Source organism: Takifugu rubripes, chromosome 8, assembly GCF_901000725.2.
Source record: "Takifugu rubripes chromosome 8, fTakRub1.2, whole genome shotgun sequence".
In the NCBI taxonomy this organism is placed as follows: domain Eukaryota; kingdom Metazoa; phylum Chordata; class Actinopteri; order Tetraodontiformes; family Tetraodontidae; genus Takifugu; species Takifugu rubripes.
This window is the reverse complement of record NC_042292.1, coordinates 3587169-3609662: the sequence shown is the minus strand read 5'-3', so window position 1 is coordinate 3609662 and position 22494 is coordinate 3587169. Positions and strand designations below refer to the sequence as shown.

At 41.8% G+C, this 22494-nt stretch overlaps 1 long non-coding RNA gene across 1 annotated transcript; it reads left to right on the top strand.

Moving 5' to 3' along the window:
• Positions 1-11884: 11884 nt before the first annotated feature.
• LOC105416762 (uncharacterized) lies at positions 11885-13991 on the top strand. The gene is made up of 2 exons (XR_964695.2): positions 11885-12144; positions 13228-13991. It is a non-coding gene; the product is annotated as an uncharacterized lncRNA (long non-coding RNA).
• Positions 13992-22494: the final 8503 nt, after the last annotated feature.

Here is a 22494-nt window from a genome sequence, read left to right as displayed (position 1 = left end):
ATTCCCAGGTTCTTATCATTTGGTTTGAATGCACCCCAGCTGCTAAAACATCAGTATAACCACGTTTTCATAAGTTATTTGCAAGGTTATTATATAATGATGCATACATTACCCTTTTAGGTATGGCTCCAAAGTTCGAAAATCTTTCTCCCAGGCTATGTAAAATGCATACCACCCTATTACATGCCAAAGTTGTTATTTTTATCAGCTGCGAAAAGGAAAAAGTCAGTATGTTCAATGTTTACTCCTTGTTTATGTCACTCTGCTGTCTGGCAGTTGTTTAGAAGTAGAACTTGGAACACATTAGTGGATGTATTTTCCCATCCTTGGCTACTGTTCATCTTTAGTGGTGCAACATATTATGACTAATTTGGCAAGGGCAAATTATATATATATATATATATATATATATATATACTGTATATTAGCACAGGACACAGGATTTTTAGGAGTTTGCCTCTATTGCACAATTGAGCATTCAGTTTTGTGTGTGTGTGTATGTATGTGTGTGTGTATATATATATATACACACACACACACACACACATATATATATATAATTAATATTGTGAAAAAAATATACAGAACTGTTACAGCATCCCATCAAGATATAGATCATCCTTTAAAATGTAATGCAAATAACATATTTACCTCATGTAATTCTGAATTACTAACAGGCAAAAGGTCAAAGACAGTATAAAAAGTATATATATATATATATATATATATATATATATATATATATATATTTAAATTCTTAGAACAAACATTCTGCCTTCAGTGCCAAAACTGAAGGTTTACAGATAAATCCTGAATATTAATGAAAACACTGAAAAAAGGGGGAGCTCTGGATGGAAAACATCAAGCCATTATTGTCCATCTTACTCGGTTGACTCTTACTGTTATGCAGAATTTAAAATAGAGCTCAACAGCTTTTGTCAGTTGCCTAATAAACATCTAATTGCAAGATAAGATGTGGCAATACAAAGTCTTTGAGATAGAGATATTAGCAAAGACACAAGACTTTTCCGTAGTTGTACCGGCTACACTATATATTGAAAAGGTGCAGTCTAATTAGCAAGAATGCTATATTTAGTTCTATGTGTGCCATGTTTTCTTCGACCATCCACCTCTGCATGTCCTCATCATAAGTAAATCAATCAGATGCCGCATAACTCTCATTCTTGGGAAAGCTGGGGACAGAGCGAGCAGATGGTCAGCGTTCTGTACTCGTTAATCTCCCGTGGAATCTGTTCGCTACCATAGGTCACCTTCATCGATTGTTCAATATTATTGCAGGACGAGATGAGCAACAGGACTATTCGAGGAAACGAAGACAGAGGGAAAATTGGTGCAGAGTTTCATCCTCGTCGACGTAATTTAATTAATCAGAGTGTGGGTGCAACAAGAAAATGGTAAACATGAGTCTGAGACCGTGATTCAACCGAACAATACTGGAGTCACTTGAAAGGATTTATGAAACAAGAAGACGGTATTGATGTTCCCTGTGTCATTTTCATCTTCTTAGACTCCAATATTTATACCACAGCTGCTATGATCAGCAGGCACATGGATTAATACATGAGCAGAGCACAGAAAGGCATAGGGAACAACACCAGAGGTGCCAAGCACCAGCTACTGTTCAACAGGGCAATCGCCCAGGACTGTAGGATGCGGCACACCAACCTGTGCACTGCCTGGATTGATTACAAGAAAGCCTATGACTCAATGCCACACACATGGATACTGGAGTGCCTAAAGCTGTATAACATCAACAGGACACTAAGAGAGTTCATCCAGAACTCCATGAAGCTGTGGAACACGACTCTGGAGGCCAACTCAAAGCCAATTGCGCAGGTGAGCATCAGATGTGGCATATATCAAGGAGATGCTCTGTCCCCCCTGCTGTTCTGCATAGGCCTAAACCCCCTCAGCCAGATCATCACCAAGAGTGGCTATGGGTACCAGTTCGAAGTGGAACAACCGTCAGCCACCTCCTCTACATGGACGACATCAAGCTGTATGCCAAGAACGAGTGTGACATCGACTCTCTGATTCACCTCACTAGGATCTACAACAAAGACATCGGGATGTCATTTGGGCTAGAGAAATGTGGGCGGATGATATCTAGAAGGGGAAAGGTGATCACAACTGATGGGGTTGACCTACCTGGAGGGAACATCACAGATGTGCAGGACAGTTACAAATACCTGGGGATCCTGCAGGCAAATGGTAACCACGAGGAGGCAGCTAGGAGGTCAGCCACAGCCAAATACCTACAGAGGTTAAGACAGGTCCTGAAAAGTCAGTTGAATCAGATACCCTGCAGGCATAATACCCTGGCCACTGGAAGAGATACAAGCCACTGACATCAAGACCAGGAAGCTCCTCACCATGTACGGAGGTTTTTACCCTAAGTCCAGTGTCCTGAGGCTGTACACAAAGCGAAAGGAAGGGGGCCGAGGACTAGTAAGTGTCCGAACTACTGTCTAGGAGGAAACAACAAGCCTCCGAGAGTACATCAAGAAGATGGCCCCCACTGACCCACTGCTGAGTGAATGCCTCAGGCAACAAAAGTCCACCAAGGAGGAGGAACCTGAGAATGTACCACCGACAAATTGAGGAAGTGGCTGATATCGAGAAAACATACCAGTGGCTGACAAAGGCTGGACTGAAAGACAGCACAGAGGCACTACTCATGGCTGCACAAGAACAGGCCCTGAGCAATAGAGGCCAGGGTCTACCATACCAGACAAGACCCCAGGTGCAGACTGTATGGAGATGCCCCTGAGACAGACCAGCACATCACAGCAGGGTGCAAGATGCTAGCAGGCAAGGATACATGGAGCGGCATAACCAGGTGGCTGGCATAGTGTACAGGAACATCTGCACTGAGTATGGACTGGAGGTCCCAGGGTCCAGGTGGGAGACACCCCCGAAAGTGCTGGAGAACAAGCAGGCCAAGATCCTGTGGGACTTCCAGATCCAGACTGACAAGATGGTGGTGGCCAACCAGCCTGACATAGTGGTGGTGGATAAACACCAGAAGACAGTGGTGGTGATAGATGTAGCAATCCCGAGTGATAGCAACATCAGGAAGAAGGAACACGAGAAGCTGGAGAAGTACCAAGGGCTGAAGGAGGAGATGGAGATAATGTGGGGGATGAAGGCAACAGTGGTCCCAGTGGTGATTGGGACACTAGGGGCAGTAACACCCAACCTGAGTAGCTGGCTCCAACAGATACCAGGAACCACACCAGAGATCTCTGTCCAGAAGAGCGCAGTCCTAGGAACAGCTAAGATCCTACACAGAACCCTCAGATTCCCAGGCCTCTGGTAGAGGACCCGAGTCTGAAGGAGGAAGGAGGCACCGCCCAGGAGGGCGAGGAAGAGATTTATATATATATATATGTGTGTGTGTGTGTGTATGTGTATATATATATATATATATATATGTGTGTGTGTGTGTGTGTATGTATGTATTTGTATATGCACATACATATATATATATATTTTTATATATATTTTAGCTGTGCCACATAAATACTCAACTTTATTATATTTTGTGGGAGGATGGGAAGTGGAAATCGATATTAGTGATGGTTTGTGAAAGTATAGCACAAAAACTAGGCTTTTACTGCTGGATTATAATGGTGCCTGTGCGTAGTGTTGATAGCGAGCCTTCTTATTGCTTCTCTCATATTGCAGTCTCTCTGCAGATCATAATCACCACGTTTGTTGGGCTCAGAGTCACCGAGAAACGCTTAACAAGCCAGTAAAACAAGCACGTACAGGCTGCCTGGCCAGCACATTTCTGAATGTCAAGAGAGGAAGCAAGAACCAAAACATGTGAGCTGTTATGGGAACAGAATGAATGGTGCAAGCAGTTGGAAGGGCTATCTGTGAGAAAGTTATGGGGTATTCATATTTAGGAGTTAGTGTGAGGATTGTGGTCAATGGTAGGCCGACACGAGGAGACATCTATTGTTGGGCAAACCAATCGATTTTAATTTTATCCGCTCTGGTCAACAGGAAGTAAACAAAAAAAAAAAAAAAGAAGAAAGCAACCGGGTATTTAAACCTGAAACCAGATAGACTCATTTCTGCGTTAGGTGTCAAAACATTTGGGTTTGATACTAATTGACTAAAAGCCCTAGGAATACAATTTTATATTTCACAGGACATTTTTCACACTGTATATATGCAAATCTTTATATGAATAAAACACATGAAGTTAAGATAAATGTAACAGTAGTAAATGCATTTTTTTAGTGGCTATAAACATGAAAAGATCTGAATTTTACAATTCAACAATTAGTCATCATTTTACTGGTTCGTCCGTAGAAATCAAAGCTGCTATAGCAAGCTATATCTTTGTGAAAAAGACAAAATAGAATTATCCGAAGCAGAGAGACCGAGAGTCGTGGGTGCCTGCAAAATTTTTCTTATGTGGCAGACACATAGGGGTGTATCTCACACGCAGGTGATGCATGGGGTGATGGGTGTGGTTAGCCCTTTATTAGATGCACTGTTCGAAGCGCCATTTAGTATTGCCTGGTCCTGCCACATTGGTGACCCCGTTTTGAACATATTCGAGGCAGCAGACGATGGTATCTCCTCTTCAGTCACGTCGCCCCGACATACGTAGCCAGCTAGCTTCACCGCGTCCCTGAAGCTGCCCGACTTCTGGCAGAGCGACTTGGCTTCATGGTTCCAGCATGTCGAAGCGCTGTTCCACCTGCGAGGAGTCACCGAGGACGACTCCAAATATCATGTGGTGGTCGCGGCTCTGGACCAGCAATCCACTCGCCGCGTCATGCAGCTGCTGCAGGACCTGCCGCCGCGCAGCAAGTACGCAGCGATCAAAGGGCTCCTGCTCCAGAGATACAGCCAGTCCGCCGCAGAAAGGGCGGATAAATTGCTTTTTCTGCCGGGTTTGGGCGACGGTTCGGCGAAAGACCTTATGGACAACATGCTGTCGTTGCTGGGCTCCGGCGAGGGCAGCTTCCTTTTCCCACACATTTTCCTGCGCCAACTTCCACATCGGCCTTGACGAACTCCCCGAGTTTGGCTGCAGGTGATGTCTGTGGTTTGGCTGAGGAAGCGGATCGTGGGCTGCTGACTGCTAGGAGGACCTCCGTGCAGAGCGTATTGGCAGATTCCTGGCAGCTGGTACGAGAGGACACAGACCAGGCGATGGTGGCTGGAGTTTCCTCCCGGAGGAGGACGAGTGACCTCTTTTTTCCACAAGCGTTTTGGCCACAAGGCCCGCGCTGCGTTCCTCCATGTGTGTTCGAGACGCAAGGAAACGCCAGGGCCAGCGCTCAGTAGCAGCTGTGGGTGCTGGTGAACAAGAGGAGCTGCTGTTTGTCAAAGAATCCCTGTCAGGCCGGCGGTTCCTGGTGGATTCTGGCTTTAAGAAGAGCCTCCTCCCTCCAGGCGGCACAAACCTCTCATCCTCGGTCGCAGGCCCCCAACTGACTGCTGCTAATGGTTCCTCCATTGAGACATTTAGTACCAGGTCGGTGACTGTTTGTTTTTCTGGACGCAGTTTCACATGGGACTTTGTGTTAGCCTTCATTACTGTTCCCATCATAGGCGCAGATTTTCTGTGTTCTCATGGTCTGCTAGTGGATGTTGCTAACCGATGTCTAATCGATGCTATGTCTTTTGCCACCTTTCCATGTCCGATGGGGGGACCTGGGCCATTGGCACATGCCAGTTTTGCTGCAGCGGGAAATGTTTTTCAGCGATTGTGTGGTGATTTTCCGTCGCTTACTACGCCCGTGGTTTCCACGGCCGTCACGAAGCACGTGGTGGAGCACTTCATTCCCACCGCGGGTCCGCCCGTTTTTGCACGTGCTTGGCAACTCAATGCTGTGAAGTTGGCGACAGCTAAGGAAGAATTCGCCACAATGGAGCGTTTGGGGATTGTGCAGCGCTCTAACAGCCCATGGGCCTCTCCGCTCCATATGGTGCCCAAGGCGGATGGCACTTGGCGGCTGTGTGGCAATTTTCCTCATCTTAACAACATCACAGCCCATAACCGTTACCCCATTCCGCACATACATGATTTTTCCATTCACTTGGCAGGCACTACAGGTTTTTCAGCGACTGGCAGATCATGGCCTGATCGTAAACCCAGCGAAATGCCAGTTTGGTCTGCCAGTGATTGATTTCTTGGGCCACCGCATTTCTTCCCAGGTTGCAGTTCTGTTTCCATCCAAGGTGCAAGCGGTGGCAGAATTTCCTTGTCCGGTCTCTGTTAAGGCTCTGCAGGAGTTCTTGGGGATGGTGAACTTTTATAACCGTTTTCTCCCCAGGGCAGTGCACCTCCTGCAGCCACTGTATTGTTACAATACGTGGTAGTACAGGACCCGAACGCAGGCCAGGACACCATGGTGGAGTGGTCAAAACGGTTTTATTTACAGGGAAGGGGAGCACACACTAACAACAGGAAACAGTCCTCCTGGACCGCAGGGGGATCGGGAGGCAGCATCCGCCTGTCACAGGTGCATCGGCGAGTCCCCACACCAGACGCAGTCCCCCTGGACTGCTAGGAACTCGGAACACCGGTGAGTCCTCAACCCGCAGCAGTCCCCCTGGACCGGCGAGGACTCGGGAGTCCGGCGCGACACGCTCACCACACGAACGTGCCCCGAGACACTGGCGACAAAACAGTCCGGCTTGGACTGCCGGCGATTAGGAGGCAGCGTCTGCCCCTCACAGGTCCATCAGCGAGTCCCCAACCAGATGCAGTCCCCCTGGACTGCTGGGAACTCGGAACACCGGTGAGTCCTCAACCCGCAGCAGTCCCCCAGGACCGGCGAGGACTCGGGAGTCTGGCGCAACACGCTCACCACACGAGCGTGCCCTGAGACAGTGAAGGCAGAGGCAGTCCTCCTAGACTGCAAGGGGATTAGGAGCGGTCCCCCAGGGCAACAGGAAGCTCGGGAACTGGAGCGACCCTCCAGGGCAACAGGAACACAGGAACAGGAGCGACCCTCCAGGAAAACGCAGAGCACCAACATACGACAGGGGAAGCAACCAAACAGCTTCACCCCAAAAAGACACCCTTACAAACACCAAGGAAGACAAACAAACACCTACACGAGACAAATAGACACACCCCACACGAACAGACACCCCGGCACTGACAGGCAGGCACAACCTGCTTAAATAGGCAGCAAATTGCCCACAGGTGTGCCTGCCTGCAGGGCCAGCTGCACCCAATTTTGCTCCCTTACACCCCCTGCAGGCCAAAGACAGACACAAACCAGAAATCCCAACATGCGGGTCCAGGCTTTTGAGGGAGCCAAGTCTGCCTTAGCCAACGCCACAGTGTTGGCCCATCCAGCACCTCGGGCAGCCATCGCTTTGACGACTGATGCGTCGGATGTGGTTGTCGGGGCGGTGGTTGAACAGAGTGTGGGTGGTGCATGGCAGCCTCTCACATTTTTCAGCCGCAAGCTCCAGGACAATGAGCGAAAGTACACCGTTTTTGACCGGGATTTACTCGCATTGTACCTGGCTATGTGTCATTTTCGTTTTCTGCTTGAGGGCCGATCTTTCACGGCTTATGTCGACCACAAACCTCTGGTATTCCTTATGTCAAAGGTGTCGGAGCCTTGGTCTGCGCATCAGCAGAGTCACCTGTGTACAGTGTCACCTCCTACAAGTTTGACCTCATCCTATAGCGCAAAAAAAGGGTTCTGTTGCTTGTGTGTTGGGATTGCCCCACTGAGACACGGTAAGGTGCAACTTTATTGAATATTACTTTTTCTTCTGAATTAATATGCCCATACATTTTGCACTGTGTGCAACGTGGTGCAGAAGAGAACCTGGTATGCAGCATGTATGTGGGGGAGCATGAAATATCCCCCAAGGTCTTTTATGTAGAGTTGCTATCAGAGTTGCTACTCTACTTTTTTTTTTTTCTACATTTCCACTAGAAAGTACCTGTATCCTACCATCTGGTGCTCCATTTTTGGTACCATCTCCTTCAGGGTTCCAAAAAAAATCCAACAGCCTGGTTCTTTCATATACTAAAAAGTGACATAGACCAATTGCAGACACTGCAAGGAATATTCAAAACTGCCATTCTTAAAACTCCCTAACATTGTCATCATATATTTCTTCATTTTAAAAATGAATAAGATAGGCAACACGTAAGGCCATACCCTGGTCCAACAGCAAGGGCAGATGTTTTTGAGTTGTGCAGCCGACAGGAGAAAGAAATATGCGGAAAGACAAGAAACAAGGTTTACCTGAAAGGGTCTCCAATGGGCACTAAGTGGAGCTAGCACACCTAAATGGGAAAGCTAAAATCACCCAAGCTGACTACTGGACAATTTAATATTTGCTCTGAAGTCTTTCTACAGTTTTGATTTTGCACATTATAATGTGTCTACAGTTAAAAAAACAACAAGCATTTAAAAGAGCTGAACGACGAGTTTTTTTACAGGCTTACAGTGATAGGAACCCTGTTTGGGGGTAGGTTAGAGAGAGAGAGTGTGAGTGTACAGTATGTGTGTGTGTGTGTTTGCGTGTGCATGACCGGTATTGTTCAAAAGCGACTCTACTCAATATAGTCAGGGGAAACGCGGCATTAGATATCAGTAACTCTTAAGTGAAAGCCAGAGAAGCTCCACACCCCCTTGGGATGTGTTTCTCACCATTGCGTCAAGCAATGAGGCATTATTTTGTATCAAACAGGCACCACCCTCCTTACAGGTCTTAATGCTCTTCTTCTAGCTTTGACACTTTTGTCCCTCAAGACATTTCATATGCCTGCACGAACGAGCACATTGACTCAATTAGGGCACGGGGGGTTGGCTTAAGTCCACAGTGAAGTTGACAGGGGCAGAAAGATTGATCAAGAGTACATGGGAGGGAAGCAGCAACCTTACATGGTAAAACCTCAGAGCAAAATTGACTTGTCCAATCACACATACATGACTGCATACGGCCACACATGGGGATTAACTCACATTTGAAGGGAGAAACAGCTAATATCACTGGGAAATGAAGGAATGAAATGAGGCCTATTGGATGAATATGTGTTTGCACCATGGATAAGGAATTTGCATTTATTATGAGAAAAGAAGGCAGAGTACAGCAATAATAAAATGTTGGCTTAATTGCTGAAAGTCAATTACAGGCATAAAGGTTGATTGTCAAGCCCGTAAAAGACAAGCCGGCACCTGCACGTTCTCTCAGCACTTTTATTTTACCTTAACCAGGATATTTTCTGCTCCATGGCATCACCACAAATTCCTTTGAAACAAAAAGGCCTGATGATTCATGCATTTAGGACATAAGATATTATGTGCTGAAAAACAACAGCACAAGTCCAACCAGAGTACCAAACAAAAAAAGAGGAATCAAGAGATGGTGATGAAAGAGTGATATTGTTTGTCATTGTTTCTCAGAAAGGAATCACATTGATTCATGACATTGATTACCTCATGTGTGTTCTATATGAAGGAGAGACTGGAATTAGGACATGTGAATGGTGTTTTCATTTCAACTGGGTCACCTCCATCAGCAAAACCTTTAGTTTAAAGCTTTGCTTTAAACCAACCATTTATGACTCAATGTCTAAATGTCAGAGTAGAAAAAAAAAGCTTTCTTACAGCTACTTAACTACAAAACAGACTTTTTGGTGCAGGTTCAAACTCAGAGCTGGTAAACCTGAAAGCTGTTGTCAGCTTATATGAAACCAATTACGCACAAAAGGTATCAGGCCCGAATTTTCAAAAAGCTACTGTGCAGTTAATTATGTCATCTGAAAATTCCCTCCTCCCTCCTTTCCCTGACCTTTCATCATCCAGGGAATGAAACGCAGCTCTTTTTGTCGCTCCAAGTTTATCTTCCCATTAGGAGAGCATTTCCATTCAATGCCACTTCTGAGTCTAACCTTTGATACAATGCTTCATATGCAAAGTATCACCTTCATATTGTTACACAATCACCATTTGCTGTATAAACACACATTGTCAGTGTAGCTACAGGGGTTTGAAGTATACGTGGACCTCTTTTCTTGTCTATATCCCGGAACTTGTGTTCAGCATATTGTAGATATCAACTGTTTTTGAAAATAATACAGTATGTATACCTTCACTGAAACTACACCTTTTGAGTGATTACAGCTCAAAAGTTATAATAGGTATTAATGAAATCAAATTATTAATTGTTTAATCTACTACAATGTTAACGGTCAACAGCCATAATATTAACTAATATAAAGAGCAAGATGGACATGTCAAGTGAATATTGGTTAAAAATCCAATTCTGTTGAAACCTCAGCAGACACATGCCAGTGATGTGGCTAAAGACAGAAATAAGTTATATATTTAAAAAAATATATATATCTTCCTCGCCCTCCTGGGCGGTGCCTCCTTCCTTCAGACTCGGGTCCTCTACCAGAGGCCTGGGAGTCTGAGGGTTCTGCACAGGATCTTAGCTTGTCCTAGGACTGCGCTCTTCTAGACAGACATCTCTGATGTGGTTCCTGGTATCTGTTGGAGCCATCTTCTCAGGTTGGGTGTTACTGCCCCTAGTGTCCCAATCACCACTGGGACCACTGTTGCCTTCATCCCCCACATTATCTCCATCTCCTCCTTCAGCCCTTGGTACTTCTCCAGCTTCTCGTGTTCCTTCTTCCTGATGTTGCTATCACTCGGGATTGCTACATCTATCACCACCACTGTCTTCTGGTGTTTATCCACCACCACTATGTCAGGCTGGTTGGCCACCACCATCTTGTCAGTCTGGATCTGGAAGTCCCACAGGATTTTGGCCTGCTTGTTCTCCAGCACTTTCGGGGGTGTTTCCCACCTGAACCCTGGGACCTCCAGCCCATACTCAGTGCAGATGTTCCTGTACACTATGCCAGCTACCTGGTTATGCCGCTCCATGTATACCTTTCCTGCTAACATCTTGCACCCTGCTGTGATGTGCTGGACTGTCTCAGGGGCATCTCCACACAGTCTGCACCTGGGGTCCTGTCTGGTATGGTAGACCCTGGCCTCTATTGCTGTGGTGTTCAAGGCCTGTTCTTGTGCAGCCATGATTAGTGCCTCTGTGCTGTCTTTCAGTCCAGCCTTTGTCAGCCACTGGTATGTTTTCTCGATATCAGCCACTTCCTCAATTTGTCTGTGGTACATTCCATGCATGGGCTTGTCCTTCCATGATAGCCCCTCAGGTTCCTCCTTGGTGGGCTTTTGTTGCCTGAGGCATTCACTCAGCAGTGGGTTGCCATCGTCTTGCTGTACTCTAGGAGGCTTGTTGTTTCCTCCTAGACAGTAGTTCAGACACTTACTAGTCCTCTGCCCCCTTCCTTTCGCTTTGTGTACAGCCTCAGGACACTGCACTTAGGGTGAAACCCTCCGTGCATGGTGAAGAGCTTCCTGGTCTTGATGTCAGTACTGATGTCAGTATCTCTTCCAGTGGCCAGGGTATTATGTCAGCAGGGTATCTGATTACTGGCATGGTGTAGGTGTTTATGGCCTGGTTCTTATGCTTACAATTCAGCTTACTTTTCAGGACCTGTCTTAACCTCTGTAGGTATTTAGCTGTGGCTGACCTCCTAGCTGCCTCCTCATGGTTACCATTTGCCTGCAGGACCCCCAGGTATTTGTAACTGTCCTGCACATCTGTGATATTCCCTTTATATATTTATATATATATATACTGTATATATATATATATATATACAGTATATACAAAGCAAATATGCAGTTTTGTTTTTTCCAAGGATCGTGGAAAATTGTCATGGAAAAAATGCTGCAGAGAAGCAGCATTGGAAGCAGACAAATAATAGAAACATCTAATTTTTATGTATTGTTACGTGTCAGGGGAGTTGTTGGTGTTTCTTTTTGTGTTCTTTGTTGCTGGTAACCTCCCAGAGTGGCGCCATCCAGAGGCTGAGAACTGGTGGAACACCGAAAGGCAGTGCTGGTGACGAGGAAGATAGACACCACCTGTGGACTCCGGGGGTATCTTAGGATTGGCTCCCCTGTGTCTATCTGACCAATCACCAGCAGAGGCCCGCTTTAAAGGCTCTCCCCCCTAATTTCATGGGGGCTCGCTCTCTCGCTCAGTGTTGGACAGGGAGAGTTTGTGGAGGGCAGGTGGGGCGAGGTAAGGACGGGGTACCCCATACATTGCTGCACGTGGGTTTTGATTGTTAGTTACACTAGGTTATGGGCTGTGGCCACCATTGTGTTTTTGATGTTTTAAGATGCCCTGTTTTTTGACTTTTGTTTTGGCACAGACCCGTTTGTTCCACCTCTCCCTCCACTCTTGATGTATGCACGTGTGTTAAGAAATAAAGCACAATCTTGATAAACTGTTTTGGTCCTTCCCTGGTGGCTTGTTAGTCTCTACGTTAACCCCCCTCAAAAGGGTTAATCGTAACATGTATGCATGACCTCTATGGGTTAAGGGCATATCTATCTTTTTTCACTATGCTTGAACTTTTGTACTGATTTATAACAATTTAGAATAGAAGAAGCCTGGACACAGACATGCACATTAGTAGAGGTCTCAGTGCTAGTGCTTCAAGAGCCAATGTCCTATTGTCAAAAAAACAAATACACTTACATTTCATGATATCCAAAAGTCTATTTTAATACAGACACCCTCGGAAAGCACAAACATACAAAACAGAATGTTTTCAGAATCTAGTTTAACTTATGGTGGAAAAGGAGGGCCCTCACCAACGCTCTGCCTTCTTGAGTTGTCCACAAGGACACTTGTCCATTCCTGTCCACCAGCAAGGCCTTGGGTGCACCAGCGGAGAAGCTCTTCTAAGATCACCTGCCACCACAGTGCTCATTGATCAATTCTCTGATGCATGCAAAAACTTTTCTATCAGCTCTCCATGTCTGCCGATATTCAAGAGCTCGCCTCTGTATGTTATGGTCTGTGCCAGAGAGCTAAATTTATACATTCTTTTGTGTATTTTACGGGTTATTGTGCTCTTCTCCTGTATTTTCTCTTTCCAGTGCCTTCCTGAGAGAGCTAGCTTCCTGCTTTTGCAGTGCTTTTGATTTTTTTTCCTTCACCCTGGAGTTTACAGCACTTTTTGTTTGTCAGTTTGCATTTTTACGTAATTTCGCCCAACAAACGTATACCTTGCTAATCAGTTGGTTTGCTTTAAAAAATAAACTGCCATCTACTGACTTTAACAAATGGTTTTCTGTCTCATGTGTTCTTGGCCAGTCTCCCGCCCAAGTGAGCCAGATGAGAACGACTTACAATGGGATAGAACCAAAACAAGGCAACAGACCTGCAAGAAAACCAGGACCATGTCAATCTGGCTATTTTAGTTCATAAAATAGAATGTTTTAGGAAAAAAAGTCTTATATGTTGCAGAGGGATTACTAAAAGGCCTGAATTTGATTGTGACACTGTGTTTGCAGTGCATGATGTGAGGGATAAAGGACGGCTTGTCAATGGAAAAGGAAACAAAAACCCATGCCAGGGCTTCCTCCAACAAAACTTTTCACCAAAATCTATCCAAACATCTGTTCTGGGAAAGAAAAGAATAATGTGAATGAACAAAGGCATGAAAAGGAGAGACTTGCTGCACCCTAGATGTTTAATATTAGAGCAATGTTTTAACTGTTGTTTAAAGTACCCTTAATTCACAACACGTTTTCGGTTTTGTAAATCATTGACACATTTTTTTTTCTCATAAAGAATAATAAAGTCATAACTGTGATCACTCAGAGGCACCTGAACAATACCTCAGAGAGAACTGTGTGCAAATATATGGTGTGCAACCCAATCAGAGCATGTGATATCTGAAATTGTGATAACCAGGCCCTAATAAAAGTCAGCCTCAGAAAAATAAATCAGAGTAAAAGGCAGCCGTGCAAAAAAGTTTATTTTCATTGGCACATTGTCAGATTACAAGGCCCCGAGGAGAAGTCTCAATATTATTGACATGCTGATTAAAATAAACGATATTGTCAAAATTGCCAGTCATTGTGTATTACTTATTGAGTCTTTATTTCCTCTTATCTATGAACAATCCACTCGATCTCTTATGAATAAATAAATACATTGATATGAATATGCTTTATACATATATTGCACAGGGCCGACATTGGTTGCTTGTATTGGATTTTTGTAATTGCTCTAATGCTGTTTTCACAACATTATGGAAAAATGTTCAGAAAAAAGTATTAATGTGAATTTGTAGCTCCCTGGCATTACATAGCTAAAAATATTGAAATATTTGTACTTGTAGATCCAGGACAACATGAGTACTTTCCAATATTAAATATCATCCAAAAACAAGGTAATAAATACATGACAACTTAAAACTAGTCCAATATATGCTGGATAAGTGCCGCGCCATCTTGCATTGATGGCATCATTTCGTGCATGAGCTCTGGCATCAGGTTTCCACTCTTTAGACCGCCCACAACCAGAGGCAGCTGCTCGTCTTGATTTTCCACCTTGTTACAGCGTTGTACACCATTTTAAAAACTACAAAACAAACTATTACTCAAAATGATAATAGCAACCATCACTGATTTTTAAATCTCTTCAGCAGGACGACAAACCTGACCTTCAATCTACTGCAAACAGATGTATTTTGAAGCACCACAGTTCATTCTGAAACTCAGAATGGTAAGACAAGGACAAAGTCTCATACTGTCCAGGAGTCTAGGCTGTTCTCGTTAGTGGTGTAATTAATTATTTCAGAGCAAACCAAGTGTTTATTATTTCTCTATTATTGTGAATACAATTGTCACAGCAAACAGTGAAATTCATATAAAATCCCATTCAAATGAAAAAAAAAAAAGCATACAAGTACACTAAATGTGACAAATAATATGGACGCCTTTGATTTCCTCAGTGTTTAAAGCCAATGTGCATGCAGGCACACACGTATATACAGTGACAATGTTGAATGATAATCACACTTCTAATATGTTTTATTCACATTTCCTTTAATTAAAAACTAATCTATGTTGTGTTTTGAGGTCAAGATTTTTTTTTTTTAATTTGGCAGAGCAACGACAATATATTGACATCCAGATGAGACCTGACCAAAAACAAAACAAAACAGTGTCTGTGGCCTCTTGAACAAATAGAAAACATGACTAGATTATTTGTGAAGAATACATGAGAACATGTAATAATTTCCATTTTACCCTGCCTTTTTACACATATCTAGGTTCTTATGCAAAAATCACTGTAATGAATCTTCATCCACAGATGAAGTTTTGCTGCTTAATGCTTACAATGTTGAAACTTTTTTTTTTCTTGGTGTGTTTTTCTTTCAAAATACAGTACCTGATCTGTAATAGATTAGAAGGGATCGATTAATCCACAAAATCAAACTGGGAAATGCTTTGACCATCATGGGAATATGAACTTCAGAGTTGCTAAATTTGCTTTCCCAGCTGTCAGTTTGTTTAAAAGTCAATGATTTCTTTAATCTGTAGCCCAATTATGAAGCCAAATCAGTTTCTTCCCTCCTTTTTTTTTTAAACACACACGCCCACACAAAAACACACACACACTCACATTATACCAGGGGTCTCTGTCAGGGCCTAAACTCCCTACTTTAAAGGCATGTGGTGATGAACTGAGGAATTTCATTTAGTAATGAAGGGATTTTTTTTCCCACAAATCTGTGCTTCTGACATTGACATTTAAGATGCCATAAGATGGCCATGTTTAGTACTATACATACTGTATATAAACAGACCTTTATATAATGACTTGCGTACCGCAGCCAGCCAATCAAAAATCTGGAAAATTGAGCGAAAGCTCAGCAGTTCCTTTGTCAATGCAATTACATGTTCTGCAAATATAATATTGATGAGAGGAGGAATACTTATTTATATATACATTTGCCATAACTTAATGTGAGGTGAGGATTTATTTGCCCAGTGAAAAGACAATAAATAAGTGATTGAAATTTGTCCTTGCCAAGGTTTTAAAGTCAACTATAGATTTAGCAACTTTATATTCAAGCTGTTTTATCTATAATAATCATCATTCCTATACTTGCTCTGGAGCCATTGTGAAAGGTCCCCCCTCCGAGAGCACCGCGTACCGCTGCAATCTCAGAAGTTCATTACTGTTCTATCACTGAGATTAATTACGCAGAAAATTCTCATTTTCCTCACTTCTGCCATCACGAGGCATTAGGTGTGACGTGCCAAACAAATGAGCGAAACACGGGAGTTCTTAGTCAATGGAAACGACGGGGTCTTCATGTCCTGCCAATCATCTCCTCACATTGTTGGCTGCATTCAGATGTTCTGCAGCACATCACAGCTGCTATAACCTGAGAGGAAGAAAGAAAGGAACCACGTGTTGTGTTGGTCAGGATACCTTAGGATAAGTCTTTCCAACAAGCTTCAGGATTCAGTTTTTTGTTTCCTGGACATCTTAGACAGAATATCAGTAAAGGAATATGTAATAATCATACAAAAATGGTTATATTGCCATCTCACATTGGAATGGTGAAAGTAAATGAGGTATTAATGTACTAACTAGGAACATTCCCACCAGCCATTCATATTGGTGCTATGTTCTTCCCTACACTTATAACATAAATGATCTCCCATTAACTTCATTTTGTTGTCTTGTCAGACTGTTTATATTTTTATATTGAATAAAGTCACTCCTGGCTTCACTCCTCAGTGTTAAAAAAGTCACTCCCAATGTCTCATCAAATGTACAACACAGGGCTTTTTCTCACAGAGTTGAGTTGTTTCTTCACAGCCCCTTGTATTCTTCCAAGGGCAAAGTGTATCTTATTCCACGTTGAAGAGAATTGTGTTCACCTTGTTACCATGTGTTTGCTTTTTTGTATATGTCTCTGTTCTCTGTTACAGTTAGTTTAGAGTTATGGATAATATAATCATTAGCAAGAGTAGTAAAGATAATTAGTCAGCTGAATCTTCCTTGATATGATTGTTGTAATCAGGGGACACAGTCAAACTGGACAGCATAGTGGTGTTGATGAGTTTATCTACAGGACGAATGTGAACTTTGACCTGGGAAACAATGGAGAACAAGGACTGTACCATCATCCAATGGGACTGGAAGAAGAAGACGAGGTTATCCAAGCAGAAGGACTGGATTGGATATGCATATAATTTGCATATGTGTTTCTATAAAAGAGTGGGCCAAGGGATAGTTAGGTTGTCAGACTTCATGCCCTGACAATGGACTCTGTTATTGTAGGGTTATGAACTGGCCCGGAGCTCTGTTGTATTTGTATCTTGAATTGATTCTATTTGCTAAATACATTTTGAAATTGGCATTTTTTTTCTTGAAATCTTTCAAAGAACACACGGATTAGCAGTGACACATGTGAGGTATTGCGATCCAACAACGTCTATGGTAACGCCTAATTATATTTAAATCTTGGAATCCTTACCTTTAATGCAGTGTCTCTAATGAGAAGAAATTACCCTCCTGGAATAGATTGGCTCAGATTTTCACACCTTTTCTTAACCATTGCACCCAATAAACAATCTAGTTCCCCATTTTTAATTTAGAATTGCACCAAAATAGATGTTTATTTTGTGGTATTGTGGGGGGTACATTTTAATATGCTTCCTGCCAAAACTCTTAAAAGGTATGAGAATTAGATTCCTCAAGTTTTTTCTGTGTTACCAAACAAGTTTCAGCATCTTTAGAAGTGAGTTCCTGCTCACTGGATCCAAGCCAAATCACAATTTCTTCCATATCAATATTTTGAGTTTTGACAGTTCAAAATAAACACTGTAATGATTTATTATATATTTTGTGATTATATAATTATTATATATTGATTTATTATATATATATATATATATATATATATATAGATAGATAGATAGATAGATAGATAGATAGATAGATAGATAGATAGATAGATAGATATATGTGAATTATAGGTTTCCTTCCACTCTCAAAGAAGAAATGTATCATCTTATATTTTTAGCAACATTTGTCGGATGCCTGGGGTACTCATTTCAAGCTTCAAATTCAACCTGCTAGTTGTCCAAATTAATGTTTCTTTTTTAGTAGGTTTTTTCCATGTTGGTGATCATTTCTCCTTTATCTTACCTATGACAAAGAGTGTCCCTCAAGGTTCAATTTTAGGGCTTCTACTCTTCCTAAATTGTTATTCTTATTTATATGCAGATGATACCATTTTATACCATTTTTATCTCAGTGACTCTTTTTGTCATTACAGCAAGAAGTTCAGGACATTTTGTGGGCTAACACTACATCCTTGATGTATCACTTGAATTTCCCAGATGTGAGATCAATAAAGTTTATCTCATTTTATCTTTTTTTATGTTAATCTAGATATTTTGAGGAACTGAGATTACATCACATTGATGTAAACTGTGGCCTTTCAATTCAAAAACAGGATCATGATCAATCTACAGAAATCATCACTATATCCAAATCGTTACAGTTTTAAACAAGAAGGCTCACTCCACCATGCCCAAGGCTTTTGTGTGTCCAGAGATATGGCTGCTAAAGGTTTAGGGTTACTCTTATTCATCCACAGTAGATGTCATAGTTTTCTCATGTTATCTGTCATCGATCTGTTCTCTGAACTTGATCTCGATGTGTAATTGTCAGTTCCTGATGTAGTGCTATCCAAACTATCTATATCTATTTGGAGAACCTGTGGTATAGTTATGCTTTCAAAAACATAAGATAGATCTTCATTAGGATGTATGTAATTCTTTAAAACCATTTTGATGTCTTTAAATTATGTAATTAATTGTTTATTTTCTCTAACTGCACTACTACTATTCTGTGCATCCTAAAGCTTTAGCCTACTTGCTAATAACATCCAGTCTTTTCTCCATTTCCATAAAAATTTGTTTTAAGCTAAAGCAATGAATATTCTTTCTTTCGATTATATATTTCATGCAATTCAAATTTTAACTCACAAATTTCCCAAAACTTCCTCATTATATCATTCTGCTAAAACTTTCTCTGATGTGAAGTCGTTCTTAAAACTCCTGCAACAGAAACAGGATAATTTGTTTGTTTTGTTTTTAAAGTCCATCTACATTTTCAACCCTCACAAAACAGTTCAGAGGAAAATGGAACATGTTTCTGATTTTAGGATGTCACGTAGGCTAAAATGTGTCAGTTTAATTTGTGGATAATCAGAAGATGGATCTGTGTATTTGCTGTAGGAATCTACTTTAGGAAAGGAAGGAAGCCTATTTATAGCTTTCAGCATTTTTTCTGCAGTTTTTTTTTTTTTTTTTAATATTAGATGTGTATGATGTACAAAATAAAGAACCTGTTTTTTTTCTATCATTTACCAACAAAAGGACTTTTTTCTGATGTCAGAAAGAGACTGTAGCATGTAACATATGGGATCATTAATTGACTGCAATGGCGAGAAAAAAATGTTCATGATCAATGAGGTCTGGTAGACTGAAAGCTCCATAAAATGAAGCAACTTGATATCGTTCAAGTTGAATATACTTTAAATTAAATATGATAGATGAGGATCATGGAGATGGAGTCAGTTTAAACCGGGACTGAACTCACTTACTGCTCATTTCTAGCTGTTCCTTTTGGCAGGATTTAAGCTCAAACAGCTCAAGTACTTTTATATACACAGAGCTAACCAAGATGGACTCAAAATGATAGGACAGCTCTTGATCAAGTACACTCTGATGCAGGAATAGAGGTATTGACAGAGGTATAGCCGACTCTACATTTCATTTGTGTCAGCAAAAGGGATTATTTGTTGGCTTCTAGTCCTGTGTCCAAACAACTTTGTGTACTAACAAAATGATTTCAGGTGAACTGGTTAGCAACTTCTTAATGCACAGACTGAATATTGTTGCTAAATCAGTTCTTTGTATTCTTCTAGTCTTCAGAACTTCTCGTCATCAGAACTACCAATGAGAGTGCCAATAGACTGATGCTTAATCTTTCCCATTTTCCACATAAAAAAGTCATGTTTCCATGGAAAAGAACAATTCTGAATCTTTGCTCACATTTTTGGTTCCCATTCAAATGCTGATGTTTACTGTCTGCTGTTACTCAGGCTGAAAAATGTTTGATGTAGGGCCTGAAAATGACTTTCTGACATCAAGGTAAAGATTCAGAGTCCGACAATTAACTTAATTCATCCTGGAACAATTTGTTTGAAACCGATTGCGTTGCACACATATTAAAAGATACAGTAAATTCAATTTAGAAAATCAAGTTGGTAATATAATGAGGATGAACATAGTGACAACTAATAAATTTGGCATAAAAAAATATATAATTATTCATGAAAAAATGTGACATTTTTTAGGAGCAGGTTGTAAGAAATGTATTTAAAGAAATTATGAAATGTCTCTGAGGAATCATGTCATTTCAAATACTTGTATCACTGACAACGGTAGTCCAACAGTGAATATTATCATTTTAAAAAACTCAACACATTTTTTGGGGTTTTACATTTTGTATTTTGATCTGTTGGTCGGTCCTCCACCTATCTCTGAGTCAGGAAATGAGGAGCATTTTAACGATGACATGCAGCTATGAACATTTTGAATGAGTTTTGACTATACTAAACCTAAATGGCATTGGGTTTAATCTCAAATAGTTTGTGACAAAGTCAGAAACAAAAAACAAACAAGAAAATGATCCATATAGAAGATGCACTTGAGAGATGAAGACACCTGAAAGCAGAGAGGAATTTGAAATCTGACAGAAGTTTCTACTGGACAGGTAATATTGAACTAATTTTGCTTAAAACCTTTTTTTTTTTTATCATAACAGGAATAAGACATGCATAACTGCCTCAATCTCTGTACTAACTGGAAAGACCTGCCCATGTTCAGCCAACTGACCCACATAAGTCACTGTCGCCCAAACAACCTCACACTTTGCAGTTTATTGACAGTGAGCTTTGCTTTAGCTAAGCAACTGAACAGAGCAGCAATATGATTGATAGGCCAAAACTCATGACGGTATACTTATGTAATCCAAAAGGTGTCACAAAAGCAGACATCTTCTGTGTCGGCACTGACAAGGGAACCTGCCAACACCCCTTTAGTAAGTCAAACTTGTTCGCCACATTGGCAGAGCCTACTCCAGTCCTCCATGTCACCTTCCTGTGGTCTGTAGAAAAACATGATGATCGGTCCGGCTTACCATCCAGCAAGCTGGGTGAGGCCCAACTCGAGGATGATGGGACTGTGAGTTTAAAGTTCAATACACGTTGAAATTCAAACTCCAGTACCTTTCTCTTATCCACTCGACAACAAAAATCTCAAAAAAAAAACAAAAAATTGGAGGGCTTTCATCCCCATCAGAAACATGGTTATGACAATTTGTCTGTGTTGGCATGTTACAAAAGGATGGACTTGGACTGGCAAAAGAGCTGAGACTCGGTCCATTCTTGATGCTTAGCGCAAAGATCGTAATGCTTTTTGATGAGCCTGAGCTTTCTTGCAACATTCCCTGCATTGTTGTCTGTGTAGATTCTCAATCATCCAGGTCATTGTATCCAAAGTAGTTTTCTCTGTCAACTGGATTCCCTGCATTATATAGAAGGCTATGAAAACCAAAAACACAGTCCAACAAATGTGTGTATAATTGTGGGCATCCACTTTGCATTATCTATATTTTGCTAACTATGTTTCTAAAAGATAGTGATTCCATTGTGAAAATAGATAACATTTCCCTCACAACATATATGGCTACAGGCTTTGATATTTCTAGTTTTGTGGAGAGTTTTTGGTTAAAGTCAAGCTTTGCCCATCAGACTAATGATGTGATGCTTGCATACAGCTTTGTGCTAGCATGTTACCACTGTAGGTGCTTGGCGAGTTAGAGGTTGCGTTTGTACAGCTTGCATTTTACTGTCACATTATTTTGTCTTATTCCTTTAAATATGAAGTAGTGAGCAAACTTGTTACCCCAACATTGCTTGTGAAATATGAAAGGTGGAAATAAACTGCCAGAGCCTTGACTATGGATCTTAACGAGATGGTGCATCATAAAAAATAGTGCAAGGTAATGTGGTGTTACATCACTGTCAGCATATAGGCACAACCAGACATGGAAGAAGGCAGCAGCTCCACAGTCAAATGGTCTGCCCATAGCAGGAGTAGGAATAACAGGGGCAGGTTTAATACCCTGGCCGGACTTTTCAGCAAGCTAGCATATTTGGCAAGATTTCACATTTTCTTTAACACCCCAATGTCCAAAAGCTGTCTTCAACCCCACATTGTAGAAATTACTCAGTACAACCACCTGAAAAACATTGTACTGGGGATACCTTGATCAAGTCTCCCATATCTCTTACCTAATAATGATAGCCCAGCCCAAACCACATAAAGCATAGCTGAACCACCATGTTGTGATTTACCTTAGAGTGCAATTAAGGAGTGGCCCTCCATATGACAGTAGTCACACTCCTTTGATCCTTCGCGCTGCCCTGTTGAGAGACGCAAGGAAGGAAGGACGGAAGGAAGGAAAGGAAAG